Source organism: Stenella coeruleoalba, assembly GCF_951394435.1.
Source record: "Stenella coeruleoalba genome assembly, chromosome: 17".
Lineage (NCBI taxonomy): Eukaryota > Metazoa > Chordata > Mammalia > Artiodactyla > Delphinidae > Stenella > Stenella coeruleoalba.
This window is the reverse complement of record NC_137163.1, coordinates 43873701-43889964: the sequence shown is the minus strand read 5'-3', so window position 1 is coordinate 43889964 and position 16264 is coordinate 43873701.

Genomic DNA, 16264 nt, shown 5'->3' with positions numbered 1-16264 from the left:
TATAGGCAATTTTAGCACAATACCTTATAACAGTTGATGATTAATGAAGAAAGAAAGGAATGAATAAAACACACAGGCAACATTATCAGTATACAATATTCTGAATGGCAAATCTTTTCTGGTAAATTGAGGCCATGTGTAATGGTGATTTGAGTAAAAGTTTGAAAATAAGTTTGTAGACAAGCCAGTCTGTTAAAAGCTTTTTTAGAAAAGTGTTTCCTTTCTATAATTTAAGGATAAAAACACTGACAGACTTGATTCCAAACATGAATAAGTCTAAACATAAAGCCGTGTTGTACAAATTAGGAAAATCCTAGGAGACTTCCTGTTTTTTAAATAAAAAAAAAAATTAAAGGAGTAAAATGTGAAATTTTATGTCAAATTAAGAAAAATTATCTGGAATTTCTGATACATAGAGGTTTAACTTATCTTTTTTCTTACAAAGAGAGGACCTTGGTCTAGTAATGCAGTTGTTTTTTTCATGTTTTTTTTCAAAAATTTCATAGATTTTTTTCATAGATTACCTAAGGTTGTAACTTAGGTAAAGGAAAGAAGAAAAAATCTAATAGCAAAAATGTAGTATTTCTACTTGGGGAAGACAATCTGTAGTGATACCATTAGTCTATGGATGAAATTTCTATGAGAACGCTATTTCGCAGAAATGCAGAGGCCACATACTGCGTTCAGCACAATGGTGCTACTAGTTGCAGAGCCTGTGTATGAGAGTGAAGTACACAATGGCCTGCTGTGTAATTAAAGAGAGATGTTAGAAACATTGAGAAATCCCATACTGTGTCCATAGAGAAGACAAATACTTTTAGGGAGATGTGATGGAGTTCTACAACTGGCCGCCAGGTTTTCAAAATAAGTGAAAGGTAACTGTTAATCTTTAGAGGTAGATGACAGTTATTTTCTTTTCAGACTAAAAATTCTGATCCATTATTGACTGTTGCTTTATCTGTTTTTGATATTACCTTGTTCTCTTTTTCTATCCAAAAGCCATATGAGTTTGGGAATAATAATGGTTTTTCAAGGGAGAGATATGGTTATGTTCTTGCAGAATAAAGTATCTTTAAAATAATTCAGTCAAAAGTATGTCATTAAAATGTAAAAACTCTTGATCAAAGTGCATGCTAAAAGGAAACTTTGAGGTACTAGCCCAAACTGTGGTCACCTTGTAAAGTCAGTGTCATTTGGTTGAGTTTCCTTCTCTCCCTCTTCTCTATGAAGAGTCATTGGAATTCATTTTATGGGCTTCCTGTAGGCTCTAATGAGAAGAAGCCATATACATTTTTTGGGTTCCTAGTGAATTTTTAAAAAGCTACTGAACATGGGTTTCTTTCCATCTTCATATGTTCTTTTAAAGCTGTGATTCTTAACTGTCATTGTACATCAAAATCATCTGGCAAACTTAAGAAACAAGGTGCCCATCCTCTATCACACTCATCTCCTCAGCCTCTGATTTCTCTGAGTAGTATCTAGGAACACTATTTTCAAATCCTCCCACCCTCCAATATCAGATGGTTCTGACACCCAACCAAATTTGAGAACCACTTCTTAAGAGCTCATGATTTTGTGGGCATTTAAGTTAAATTTAATTGGCGAGTTAGGGTACAGCTATGTTTGAGATTGAGTTATCTCTTGCATTGGTAACATATAGAAAATGCTGTTTTATTGCTCAGATTCATCTTAATTCTTATTTCTTGGAGTATAGGAGTAAATGTGTGTGAACTGGAATTCTCCCATTTTACTAGAGAACTGGAAATATCAAGAAATTATTCTTTGAAATGAAAAACATCCAAAGCAACCTGGAGCAGGGGGGAGTCAGAGAGCATTGTAAAGACCAAAGGTGCTGGAGGAATCTAAGAGTGAAACGATGAGGAGCTCATATACAAATACCAGACTCAAAGATCCACAGGCAGAATTGAGCTTGCAGAGCAGATCTCAAGCCAAGCAGATAAAGTCTGTGAAATACCAGGATGAGAGAAAATGAAGAGGTTCACGGAAATTCTTGAAATCATCTTGAACTGTCCCTGATCCTTTTTATCAGCCTGTGGGGAGAAAGGTGTGGTATGTTTTGGGGCCTCCTTAAAAGGCAGAGGACACGTTTCTGCTTGTTATTTTGCTGTTTGCTCATATCCTTAGTACCTGTGCTTGGCACAGAGTAGCCATTCAGTTAATGTTTGTTGAATGAATGAATATAACAAAGGATAATTTCCAATGAACAGTAACTATCCTTTCCTCATTTCATATTTTATACTTGAAAATTCAGTCAATGGCTTGTCTCAACTATCCTTAAAAGACTGAACTTGACTTCCAAGACTGATGGATTTAGGCTGGCTGTTCTCAATTTTGCCTGTGCATTTGCATCACCTAAAAAGCTTTTAAATGAATATTGATGCCTGAGACCAACCTCCAGATATTCTATTAACTTGGTTTGAGTGAAGTCCAGGCATTAGAATATTTTTAGAAAAAACAAACCAAAACAAATAACAACAATAACAAAACCCCAGCTCTCCAGGTGAATCTAATGTACACCCAGAATATTAGATTTCATAGATATTCTTAAAACTCATCAATTTTTTGTATCTTGGCTTCATCACAATCTAACCCATGTTAGATCATTCCAAGAATTCTTTTAGTTCTGACTTCTAACTATCTTGGTTATGGAAAAAAAAATCTTAATTATTTGAGGGAAATAATAGTTACAGTTTAGACTGCTTAGAGATGCCAGGAGTATCAGTATATGTCCAAAAGTTATACTCACTCTGTCTTAACAATTTTTGCCTCTCTGGCCCACTCACCTCCTGATACCTAGAGGTAAATTACTAATATTCACATGCATTAGAGTCAATTACTTAGGACTCTCTGTATTTATTCCTGTCCTACTCCTGATATGAACCCACTTCAACCAGTATGAATTCTTGGTTCAGTAACACCAAACTGGAGTTTCCACTCTGATCCCTGTGCTTGCTAGAATTTGGACTTTATCATGTTAACATTCAAATGTTGACACTTTCCAGTGGATATCATCTTGGCAACTCATGTTGTCTAGAGTAGGAATCCTCCATTCCAACACAGACACATTGCTAGTAACCCTCGTCCCCACTCCATCTTCACACACTAGGAGAGAACTAGAATAACACGGGAGATGGAATAGGCCAATGGACATGAGAAAACAGTATAGAATAATAGATAATTATTACCTATTGAGCTTAATGTAAAGTCTTAAAATTCAAAATTTTTAGTCTACTGATATATATTAATAAAATAAAAAACAAGCAGAAATCTACATTCAGCTTTTAGAAAAATTTTCTGTGTAGACACTTTTTCTAAACCCCAAAAGTCTGCAGAAAATGAATGTCCACTGTAAATATTTACTTCTGTGACTAAGAACAGAAGACACCTGTGAAGAGCACTGACACTTGATTTGGGAAGTTGGGAGAAGATGGGAGAAGATGGAATTCCTATGGGATCAACTATCAACCCCTGTCTACTCTAGTTAGGGCAAAAAGGGATCTTTTATCTCTATGTTTTTTCTTTCCTTTCACATGTACTCATGATGAGTTGTATTTCCCTGGGCAAACTTATTTTTTCAAGTGAAACAAATTGTGTACTTCCCTGTCCATTTAATTATGATACATCACATTGACTTGTGGAAATGCATACATTCATTTTAGTGTATTTAAAAGATTGCTACTGACTCTCATCAAACCTATTACTTTCCTCACCATTTATGGTATGTAGCTTCATTTATCCACAGAAAGCAGACTTTTTATTAACTTCTGAGAGAGCCTGTAATTTCTGTATGAGCTTTTCACCATTTGGTTATTTCCTCCAAAAAGTGAAATGTAACAATTCCTGCCCAGGTATTCAGATAATCACAAAGGAAGTGGGGTGGATGGAAATTTGCATCTCAGACTTGGGTTCAAATTTGGGTGTATTGAAGTAAGCTCCTCCTGGCACTGCTGGTAAAAAGATTAAAGGTTGTATAACTCTAGGCATAAAAAAAAAAATGGGTAGCAGATTGAGAATCAATAGACACTAGACCAATAAGTAGCTACATTTGTCAAGATTCATATATGAGATGAAAAATATTCTGCCTCACAGCAGTGCTGCTATTCTTGGCATGAGAGTGTCACTATCTTCCTATGACCCTGCCTCAGGCAGAGGCAGAAAGATGCCTTATAAAAGGACAATGCATGAAAGTTGGAAGGGTTGAAAGGAATTAATTCTCAGAAATTAATTTCCATGACTTTTCCATAGCCTTGTAGATAGATACACGCATGACATTTTATCAAAGGAACTAACATTCTATCTCTACTATTTATTAATACTGTAGGGAAAAAAGGAATTCCATAAAATGAGTAAGTTTCCAAGATGTGTTTTAAGACAATAACATTCAGATGAATCATGATTAATCTCTTTCAACTAATCCACGCCCTTTCTTTAAGTAAGAATTGCAACTAACTTGGTAAAGATTGGACTTAAGTGGTGTTTCAACCCATATTTCTAACTTACAAATGCCAAATAAGTTGGTTATAATCACAATAAATTGCAGTAGCGTTTCATGCATAAGCGAAAATAATTCTCCATAGTGTTCAAGCTCAAATACCTACCTGATCCTTTGTAACTATAGTTCTGAGTACATTTTTTTTTAATTTGCCCTTTATGATAAGCTTGTTTTACCCTATTTTCACTGCAGAGTATGATTACTATATACAAAAACATTAAAGGCATAAAAACAGACTTTCACAACTTCAAATTTCTAGCCAATCCTTATTTTAAGGCAGCAATTTGCTGTGTATTCAATAATATGAAACATTAACTTGGCATTTCCTTGGAAGTATAAAAATTTAGAACTCACCTATAAACAGTTATTTATGGAAAGGAAGTGACATCTGAGATTCTTTTTCAGTGAGAGTTTTAGGAGGCCTCATATCTCTCCTGTTTCTTCTCTTTAACTCAATCTCACTTTCTATCAATACTCCTTCCCACTTATTCTCAAATTTTTAGCTTACATTTTCTGTTTTCCCTTTACACCATATGTTGGGGTTATGACGGTGCAAGTCAGGCCAGAGGCTCATTGGGCCAACTGTATGTAAAAGCAGCACCCTGTTTGACCCGGGTCATGTTAGTACCCCAAGCCCTAGCACACTGCCTGGAGCATAAAAGAAATTCATCGAACACATATGAATAAATGAAGCCATCAGTAAAACCAGAGAAAGAACTTAAACTATATTGGGGAATTTCTCAAAACCAGCCCCATGTCAAGAAATTTTGGAGGAGTAAGAAATTCTCATTGAACCCCAGAATAATATTTTGTTTCCAATGAAAATTTTAAAATAAAATTAAACTATGCTTCATGATACTTTACTGTGATTCACAGACAAATTTGAAGAAAAAACATGATGTCAAAGTGTTGAGCAAGTAAAAAAATTGATGATCATGTTTAAGCTCTATGCTAGCTATATTGATGAGTATATTTTATTTCATAACATTACATAATAAAGGTACCCTTCACAAATGAATAGAAATAACTATTTTAGGCAAAGAAAATGTGTATTATTTCCTTTAGGCCACTCATAGGCCCTGAAATTTTTTTCTGAAGAAAGAATTTTGACTGTCTATTGAGGTTAAACTCAGCAAGTATTATCTATGTAGAATTTAAAATATTTCAGAAACTCCACCCACTCATTGTAAAACCTTCCTTTTACCCAGTTCCTAACATCTTCATTTCTATATTTTAACATTTCGTGTGCCACAGAGATAAGCTGGATAAATGTTGTAGCTAAAGAGATCTGCAGATATTTAAGTGTGATCTGCTCTTGAGGCTTTGTCTTCTCCTGTGGGATGCCCTAACAATGTTAATGTGGACCTCTTGCCTCAGGCATTTAGGAAAGAAAAAACAAATTTACTGCGGTGGACACTCAAACTTACTAATTAAACTTACTAATTAAGTAAAACCATAAACAAATTTAAATTGAATTGCTAACAGAGTAGTATCTTATTTTATACATCTCAGCTAAAGAGTATATAAAGTGTTTTAGAATTTGCTAAGCAGTCACCATTACATTATGCATGTGAGTCACACAACAGTTGTTTTATGTAAAAAGGATAGAGCTCTCTTGGGCTTCCTTGGTGGTGCAGTGGTTGAGAGTCCGCCTGCCGATGCAGAGGACACGGGTTCGTGCCCCCATCCGGGAAGATCCCACATGCTGCGGAGCGGCTGGGCCTGTGAGCCATGGCCGCTGAGCCTGCGCGTCCAGAGCTTGTGCTCCGCAATGGGAGAGGCCACAACAGTGAGAGGCCCGCGTACCGCCAAAAAAAAAATAAATAAATAAAAAATAAAGGATAGAGCTGTCTTTTATAGATTGGTGAGTGATAGAATCAGGATTTGCACCTGGGTGTTCACACAGCATACTTAGTGTTCTGAATGGAGTTAGAAAAAGTATCTGTTGAATGAAGAGTTTCACAAGTACAAGTTTCCTACCTTAATTCTAGGCCTTTCTTACATTTTCCTTTGGATAAGGATCTCTGCAAGCTAGTATGGCCTCCATTTGGGTTTAGCAGCTACAACTTCACCATGTTGCAATGCACCAACTGTCGTTGAGGATTGCCTCTCAGAATAGATCCTTTCCCCACTCTAAGAGGAATAATTTGGAAACTCTTTAATGTCCCTTAGGCATACTAAAGTTTGGATGTGAATGGAGAGTAGCCTATGCTTTCAGAGTTCAGGGATTAAACACAGAAAAATTGCTCTTCTTCGGTCTCCCTATTAATACTCAGCTCTAGCACCACTACTATTTATCTACATAGGGTTATCCATTATCCATATACCTGACTTATTCTGGTGTGTTTTAATTTTTTTTTTTTTTTTTCGGTACACGGGCCTCTCACTGTTGTGGTCTCTCCCTTTGGGGAGCACAGGCTCCGGATGCGCAGGCTCAGCGGCCATGGCTCACGGGCCCAGCCGCTCCATGGCATGTGGGATCTTCCCGGACCGGGGCACGAGCCCGTGTCCCCTGCATCGGCAGGCGGACTCTCAATCAACTGCGACACCAGGGAAGCCCTTCTGGTGTGTTTTAATAATAATAATAAGAGGAAAAGTATATGAAGTGCCTGGTATGCACCAGGCTTCTATACAATGGAATTTTACATACATTATCTCATTAATCCTTTGGCGTCAATGAGGTTAATATTTTTAAATCTTCATTTATTGATAAAGAACCTACATGTCAAATTAAGTCACTAGCACAAGCTTACAGAGTTACTAAGTAGCACAGCTGGGATTTAAATTCAGCACTGCCTGACCGCAAAGTCTCTCTTTTTTTTTTCATTTTGCCTTTGTATTTGACCTGTCCTGAAGTTAATTTTGTAATTATTCTATTGCTCCTGAACTCTCTCCATTTAGAGACCGGAAGTTGCTGCTGTCAATCATGCTTAGTTTAGAGTAAGTATGGCATACTTAGCTTTATTTTATAAGATGGCACTAAATAGCGTTTAAGTAAATAAACTTTGAAAGACACATTGAAGCAGGAAGAATTAGGATGAATTAGGGTCAGGGAAAAAAATTTAAATCATTGGGGTTTCACAGCCATTGTACAGCAAAAAGGAGGAGAAAAATACGGGAAAAAAATGCTATGATTAAATTTTTCTGGTTGCTGAACACTCCATGTCAAATATTTATACTGAAACATAAACAAAATGAGTAGCAATATTATCTGTATAGCAACCATGGTAAGTGGAAGATGGGCACTCCATTTTTCTATAATTCTGAAGCCACATATTCCGAACATGTGACAAACTGTGCAGTGCAAGTAACTGGTTGTCTGCAAGAAAAACCGCATCAATCAAAACAAGCTCCCAGAGCTCAAAGTGCTGGAGATATCACAATCATTAAACAGTAATGCAAATACAAAAGCAATGTCTCACCTCATTATTACTAAATGTGTTGTTTATTCTTTCCCCAAGTAAAATGTTTAGAAACCTGCATAATAAAGGTCTCATTGACAGAGGTGTGGAATTATGAAACTGCTAAATCCAGCAAGAAGACAGAGTGATAAAATAGATTGGATTTTGCAATAACTGTGCTCAAAGCAAACTTGAGAGGCTGGATTCCACATTAGCACATTGTTTTGACATTCATGCACTCAGAAATTCTATTTCACTGTGATGGTGGATGTCACTTGTGGGAGAAGAGAGTATGTGGACTGAAGTAAAAAGCTATAGGCTACAGGCAGAAAAGGAAACTGGATTAATTCTTGAAGTGATACCTCATTTTTTAATAAGGTAATTTGCATGAAAAATAGCACACAAATTGTCTAGAGACATAATTAAAGCTGATAGTCGGTGAGGGGACCAAATTAAACTTGGGAATGTTTAGCTGTCTATAATAGTCTCTATACAAATGTATGATAATGATAAAAGTCTGTCCTTTGAACTCTATTCCTCAAACATACACCAGCATCTAGAAGGCAGTTTAATATTTAGTGTGTGATTCTTGATATGTCAACGTGCTGAAGCTAGAATATTTATTCAGCATGAGTTTGCAAGTCCTCTGTGTCTTAACTTGGAATTGCCATGCTGCCCTTTCTTTCACAGAATTAGCTACTGTAGTTCATAATGCTGATCCCACCTTGGAGATGCCAGTTCAACCACTGGAATGTGGATAAGTAAAAGAGCATAAAAGACCACTAGGCTGTAAGCTCCTTAAGTACAGCAGCCTTGCTTGATTCTGTTTGTATTCCCTGACTTGGCAGGGGCACAGCACCCAGACAGTACTCTATAAATAAGTAACATATGTCTGAATGAAAACGGCATGTCTCCTGGTTTTTCTCCACCTCCTTTTACCTCTATCGTGAAAATATCAAGTTACTGATTGAGAATTAGATACATTATCTGAGAAGTTTGCTAGAGAGGACTGTGTAAAAACAAGGTTGGGAAGATTTTGTTCTTCTCAGCCAGGTTTACCTGTGAGCCCTACCTTAGAGTCTTACATAATTCACACAGCTGTGCATATTACACTCAGGAAAAGAAGAAAGGCGAAGTAGCAGCATTACTAATGATCTATGTTTCAAAAGATAATTTTAAGTTACCACTATATTTTACTGATGGCTGCCCTTTTCACTCTACAGCTCTTTGCGGGAGTTCATAAGGGAATTGTTGAGGCAGACTATTTTTTACCTTTATGGACTACTGGGTCTTGAAATTTTTTCCAATGGAACATTCCCTTGGTCTGGACGATGAACTTCTAGTTCACAAGAATAACTGCTCTCCTACTTATTTGAGTGGCTTTGATGTGCGATAGAGGTCAGTGATTCTTTGAATGTGCATAAGATCTCGAGGAAACCCTGTTGTGTAAAAGGTTTCATAACTTCCACTGAGCCTCAGTTTCTGCATCTTTAAAATGGTAATCCTTATATTAGTCATCAGGTTGTTATAAGGATTCAATGAACATCAAAATCCTTAGCATATTAACAGCTATTATAATTTAGTTCATTGTTATTACAACTTTCCCCTTAATACTTAAATTATTTGGTGTTCATATTTGAACACCCCATTTATTCACCTGTTTTCAATTTATAAGGTGGTTTAGCTGCCAAGGCTCTGAACACGTGTCCATAAGAAATAAATCATTCTAAAAATAGAAAAATTCATATATTTTAATATGTTGATATTCAATGTTTCTTACCTTATGAAGCAAATATGTGTGTGTTTGTGTGTGTGTGTGTGGGTATGTGGGTGAGTATGTAGAGAGGGAGAAAAAGTGAGAGCTCTATAACCATCCAATATATATGTGTGTATCTTATTTGACATGTTACAAACACATTCCCTATTATTGACAGTGTTTCCATGCTTCCTTCTCCTTTCCTAGCTAGTATGCATTTCTCATTCTGTACAAAGAAGAATAACCTTAGCAAATACTTTACCTTTCTGAGGCTCAGTTTCACTATCTGAGAAGTGCAGAGAATGCATGAGGCAATGCCTTCTGGTTCTAGAAGGAAGAGATATATCCCATTTTCTTAAGGTCAACAATGTTTAAGTTACTGTTAATCATGCAGATATTTGAAAGATTCCTAATACTGATATTAAGTTAATTGCCTACCTCCAAGTGAATAGGAAGACATTCATTGACATAACAATGAGAAGAACCAGTAGAATGCCTTTTTTGAGAGAACACTTTTCCTCATAAAGAGGAACATGGAAATGCAAGTACTCTTCTTCATTATCCAAAAAATTTCTATTTTAACTCAAAAATAAAATACAAGTATCTTTCATTATCTAAACTCTGAATTCTCACTATCCTAACTGAACATTTGCCCTGAGTGATAGCAATCATACCTGCATTAGCCTATCCCTGAAACAGACAGAGTTGTCAGCATGTGGTTTCAGTCCCCTGTGCCCATTGCCAGGCTTTTTTATTTGCTTATTAAAATGCATGACAGGGAATGTCCATATATCTGAAACTCTTCAGTCTCTTCACATCTGAAGGGGCTTCTTCTATAATTTCAGGGATTTTTGGCTTCCCAAAAGGTGTAGGTTGGTTGCCAAATCACAATAGACGAAATGCCTGTAAAAAAAAAAAACCAAAAACCTAGTATTTAAGAACATGGGGACTGGGTCAAGAGTTGCTGTTCCCCAAAATCTTAAAATTAAGATTTTCTTAATTTGATCATCCTCTGATATAAGTTTTATTTTTAAAAAATGCAATGGGCAAGAACACAGATAAACACACTCACTTTAAAAACTCAAATAACTCTCAACACTCAGCATTGAAGATAATGATTGCAAGGATGAACTATCTAAAGAAATCATGTGTTTGTCAGAAGTGAGGATCAGTCAGGAAAGTACAGATGAAGGAAGGTCACCAAAGTAAATGTTGGCAAAACTCATCTAAGCACTCTCTAGGGAAAAGTAGAAAAATAAATTAATTTTTAGACTTTATGTACTACATTTCTATGAGAAGTACCCCCTAATATTATGCAATGGTATGAATTATGAGGTAAGAAAATATTATCTTAATTCAAGTTTACCTTCTTTACCCAAACAACCCTAACTAGAAACTATCCTCTCTAACTTCCATTCAGCTAGAAACATCCACTGCCTCAGAAGAATTATGGCAGTGAGAAAGCAAAGAGAATGTTTTCAGGCAGTACTCAACTTTATATTCCACAGTACATTTTTTTAACATCTTTATTGGAGTATAATTCCTTTACAATGGTGTGTTAGTTTCTGCTTTATAACAAAGTGAATCAGCTATACATATACATATATCCCCATATCTCCTCCCTCTTGCCTCTCCCTCCCACCCTCCCTATCCCACCCCTCTAGGTGGTCACAAAGCACTGAGCTGATCTCCCTGTGCTACGCAGCTGCTTCCCACTAGCTATCTATTTTACATTTGGTAGTATATATAAGTCCGTGCCACTCTTTCACTTCGTCCCAGCTTACCCTTCGCCCTCCCCACATCTGCATCTTTATTCCTGTCCTGTCCCTAGGTTCTTCAGAACCAATTTTTTTTTTAAGATTTCTTATAAAGAGTCATGTACCACAATGTTCATTGCAGCTCTATTTACAATAGCCAGCACATGGAAGCAACCTAAGTGTCCATCTACAGATGAATGGATAAAGAAGATGCGGCACATATATACAATGCAGTATTACTCAGCCATAAAAAGAAACGAATTTGAGTTATTTCTAGTGAGGTGGATGGACCTAGAGTCTGTCATACAGAGTGAAGTAAGTCCACAAGTACTTTTGGAATTCAAGGAAAAGACTTTGACTTCTTAATAGAACAAGGCTGGCCTTACACTAAGTAATAGTCATGAAAGAATATATATCACCCAGGAAAGATTTTTCTTGTGAATTCACACTAGATGAAGATTCCATGGACCAGGAATAGAGTTTATGAGAAAGGAAGCAAATTAGATGTCCCTGAGCATACTATGAAATGGTCTACCCTCCATTCCCAGACCTAGGTCTGGAGGACCATGGAATTTAGTATTTGCTAAAGTAATACTTGCTGCTATAACCAAATTTTGGAGGCTTAATACGATAGTATTTTATTTCTTATGCAATAATCCAAGGAGGTTGGTCTGAATGGTGGGCAGTTTTTCTCCATGTAATGACTCAAATACCCAAGCTCCTTCCATTTTATGGTTACTCAGTTCCATAGAACCTTGGCATCCAGTAGGGAAAAAGGAAAATAGAAAGTGAAAAAGTCACACCTGCTTCTTATAAACCCTCATATAGTAGAAACCCTCATTTCTACTCTTATTCAATTGGCAAGAACTAGTTACATACTCACAACCGGATTTCACAAAGGGAACTTGGAAATACAGCCCCTGGATATACAGCCTCCTTCCAGTAATAATTCTGTACTATGGAAGGAGAAGTATGATATTTTTGTGGACAGATGGCCATCTCTGCCACTAATTACCATGCAGGTTTGAACCTTAAGGCAAAGTCAACATGTGTCCCAATTACTATCTGTGGTTCTGGAAATTGGTAAGGTTTGAGGAGATTCCGGTACTGGAATGTTGATGTAGCAGTCAAGGAGAAATATAGCTTGTATAGTCAGAGAAGTTCAAAGACATCCCCTACCTACCATCACCCTCATCAGCACTCTCCTCCAAGTTTCCTAGGCCTCCAGAGTGACATTGAAGAGCATGGGACATCTTCATGTGTACCTTTCAAACTTTTCCCAGAGGAACACAAAGGTAAAGGACAGAAAGAAGACAGATGTGAAGAAGCCCTGTTGGTAGGATGAAGGGAAGAGAGGGAATGATACCATGAGCCATACAAGGTGGCAAGTGGGAATGTGGCACTCTCATCAGAGGCCAGCAATGTAGAAAATGATGACAAAAGACAGGATAGGACATGCCTTCAGTGCAGTGACACTAAATAAACTTCCCAAGACTTAGAAATAATTAAAGGGAGAAAAAGAAGGGGAGCAATTCTGAATTGACTGAATCTACGTTGAACTGAGTATGTTTACTCTGAATTGTCAGAAGAAACTAATGATTCTGCTACCAGACGGAATGGGACTCTAGCTGGAAATTAAGTGCAATTAAATATAATTACTTTTTTGAGGAGCATACAAAAAATTATAGTTTAAGATTTAGTCACTACTATAGGTATTTGGTTGGCCAAAAAGTTTGTTCGGAATGGAAAAACCCGAAAGAAATTTTGGCTAACTCAATATAATCAATTCTCTTAGTCTGGTTGCATGCTCTCCAAGGAATTTTAAATTTTTAATTTTCTTACCAAGCTCTACTGTCTACTGTGAATAAATACAGTAGTCATGCTGTACATAATATTGCAATTGTATTTTGCATGTAACAAAGTATGTTTATCATGTAAAGTATCATGTAACATAAGTTATCACATTTATACTTTTACATAGTGTGATGGTTAATTTTATGTGTCCACTTGACTGATAAAATTATCATTGTAATTTTAAGGGTTAGTAACTGAGGGATGCACAAGATAACTGATAAAACATTATTCCTGAGTGTGTCTGTGAGGGTGTCTCTGGAAGAGATTAGCATTTGAATCAGTAGACTGAGTAAGGAAGAGGCCCTTACCAGTGCAGGTGGGCATCATCTAATCCCCTGAGGGCCTGAATAGAACAAAAAGGTGGGGGAAGGGCAAATTCACTCTCTGCTTGAGTGGGGATATCCATCCATCTTCTCCTGCCCTTGGACATCTGCTCTTCTGGTTCTCAGACTTTGAACTCAGACCTGGACTTACACCATCACCCTCCCCCAATTCTTAGGGCTTTGAACTCAGACTGAGTAATACCACCAGCTTTTCTTGTTCTCCAGATTTCGGGTGACAGATCATGGGACTGCTCGACTTCCATAATTGTGTGAGCCAATTTTTATAATAAACCTACTTGCCCCCTCTCTCTCCCTCTCTCTCTTTTTCTGCATAGAGATAGATAGATAGATACACACAGACACATATACACATATACATGAAATGTATATAGTTGATCATTGAAGAACATGGGTTTGAACTGTGTAGGTCTACTGATATGCAGATTATTTTTCAATAAATACATACGATATAGTACTACATTATCTGTGGTTGTTTTAATCTGGGGATGCAGGACTGCAGATAGAGAGGGCCGAGTGTAAAGTTATATGCAAATTTTCAACTGCTTGGGGTTGAAGCCTCAGCCTTGTTCAAGAGTATCTATCATCTATCTATCTATCTATCTATCTATCTATCTATCTATCTATCTATCTATTTAGATAGATAGATATGTCCTGTTCTGTTGCTCTGGAGAACCCTGACTAATAGACATAGCTGTAGTTATATTTTTCTGTGTAAGTTAGTTAATTAACTTAATAAACACATTTTTCTCTATTTTGTTTTTATTCACACACAAAATTTTCCACACCAGGCTGTTAGTTCTAAAACAGAAGGCTCTAAACCTTGTCCCCATCCACAGGAGTTCTTCTAAGATCATCAATACTTCCCTCTTCCCATCCTTACTGGTAGGAACAAGGAGGGGACCTGTTTTGGGTGTGTATTTGTTGAGGGAGGATCCCCATTTCAGACTTTATTAAATATATTTTTAATTGAGTACCTACTGTGTTCCAAGCAGTGTCCTAGATTCTGAGGATACATCAGTAAATAAAACAGACAAAAGTCCTTGATATCATAGAATTGACCTTTTAGTAAGTAAGCAGAATTTACATTCTAGTAAATAAAAAAAATAAACAAAATAAATAAGTAAAATATAAAATGCATCAGATGGTGATAAGGACTATGGGGAAAAAAGGAGAAGGGAAAGCAGCAGGTAGTGGGTGAGGGTGGGCAGATGTTGAATTTTAAACAGGGACATGAGTGAAAGCCTCACTGGGGTCATTTGCGAAACGACTGAAAGGGCTGGAGAAAAGCAAGACAAAAAGCAAGATAAGCTGACCAAAAGTAAGCTGGGAAGAAAAGTGAGGAAAAGAGCCCTGGGAGAAGGAAGCATGTCAGGTGTGTCTGACAAAGCTCAAATGGTTTAGGGTGGCCCAAGCATAGCAAAGGGTAGGGTAGTAGGAGATTCACTCTGAAAAGTAATGTAGAGGAATGTAGATAGGCAGAAACTTGCTGGCCATTAAAGAGAATAAAATGGCCTCCATATTGCCTTCATCAGGCTCATGAATTTAATTAATGTGAATCTGCCTCAAAGGACAATCCTTTCTTTTTTATAGCTGGGTAGTATTCCACTGTATATATGTACCACATCTTCTTTATCCATTCATCCATCCATGGACATTTAGGTTGTTTCCATGTCTTGGCTGTTGTAAATAGTGCTGCAATGAACACTGGGGTGCATGTATCTTTTTGAATTATGGTTTTCTGGTAAATTGGGAGATTAGGATTAATATATACACATTACTATATATAAAAGAACCTACTATATAGCACAGGGAACTCTACTCAATACTCTGTAATGACCTATATGAGAAAATAACCTAAAAAAGAGTAGATATATGTATATGTATAACTAATTCACTGTGCTGTACTGTAGAAACTAACACCACATTGTAAATCAACTATACTCCAATAAAAATTAATTTAAAAAAGACAATTCTTGTCTAGATGAGGTCTAAGTCGGGTTTCTGAGTCTGCATACCTGTCAAAAGCTTTTGATTATGGTAATTTTTGCTCAGTTCTGATAGCCAGTGAGGTACCCAGGAGCCCTTGGGCTGCATTCATCACTGGCTAGTCCTGCTGAACCTCTCTATTCACAGTACATGCCAGTCGGTGGCTTCCTCAGTGGCCAGCCCAGTCCTTCCTCTTGACAGGGAACAATCTCTGTTACCTTTTGATACTCCCCCTGATAACCTTTTTTTGCTTATTTTTTCTTCAGTGTTTCACTTGTTTCTTACTTTGAACTGATTTGACCTGCATAAAAATACTGGGGAGACAAAGGAAAAGTAAGTACATAAGGTGACTTGTGACCCCACCCAATAGCCTGGCTTAGCCTAAGCACCCTGCCAAGCGTCCCAGAAATGTAGCCAGACCCACAATTCAGGGAAGCCCTAAGTCTCTGTTCTCAGTTCTTCCCAGCAGCCCCTCTGCTTCTTGCTCTCTCCACCCCACCCTCCACCCCTGCAGGAGGCACAGTTCCAGTTGGCTATCCAGGGCCACATCTAAGGAATGGACCTTAGATGGTTGAGTTTCCTCCAGGCTTCAGACTGAGGAAACTGAGCATATTTTATTATTTGATTATATTGCTTCTCTCACAACTTTGCCT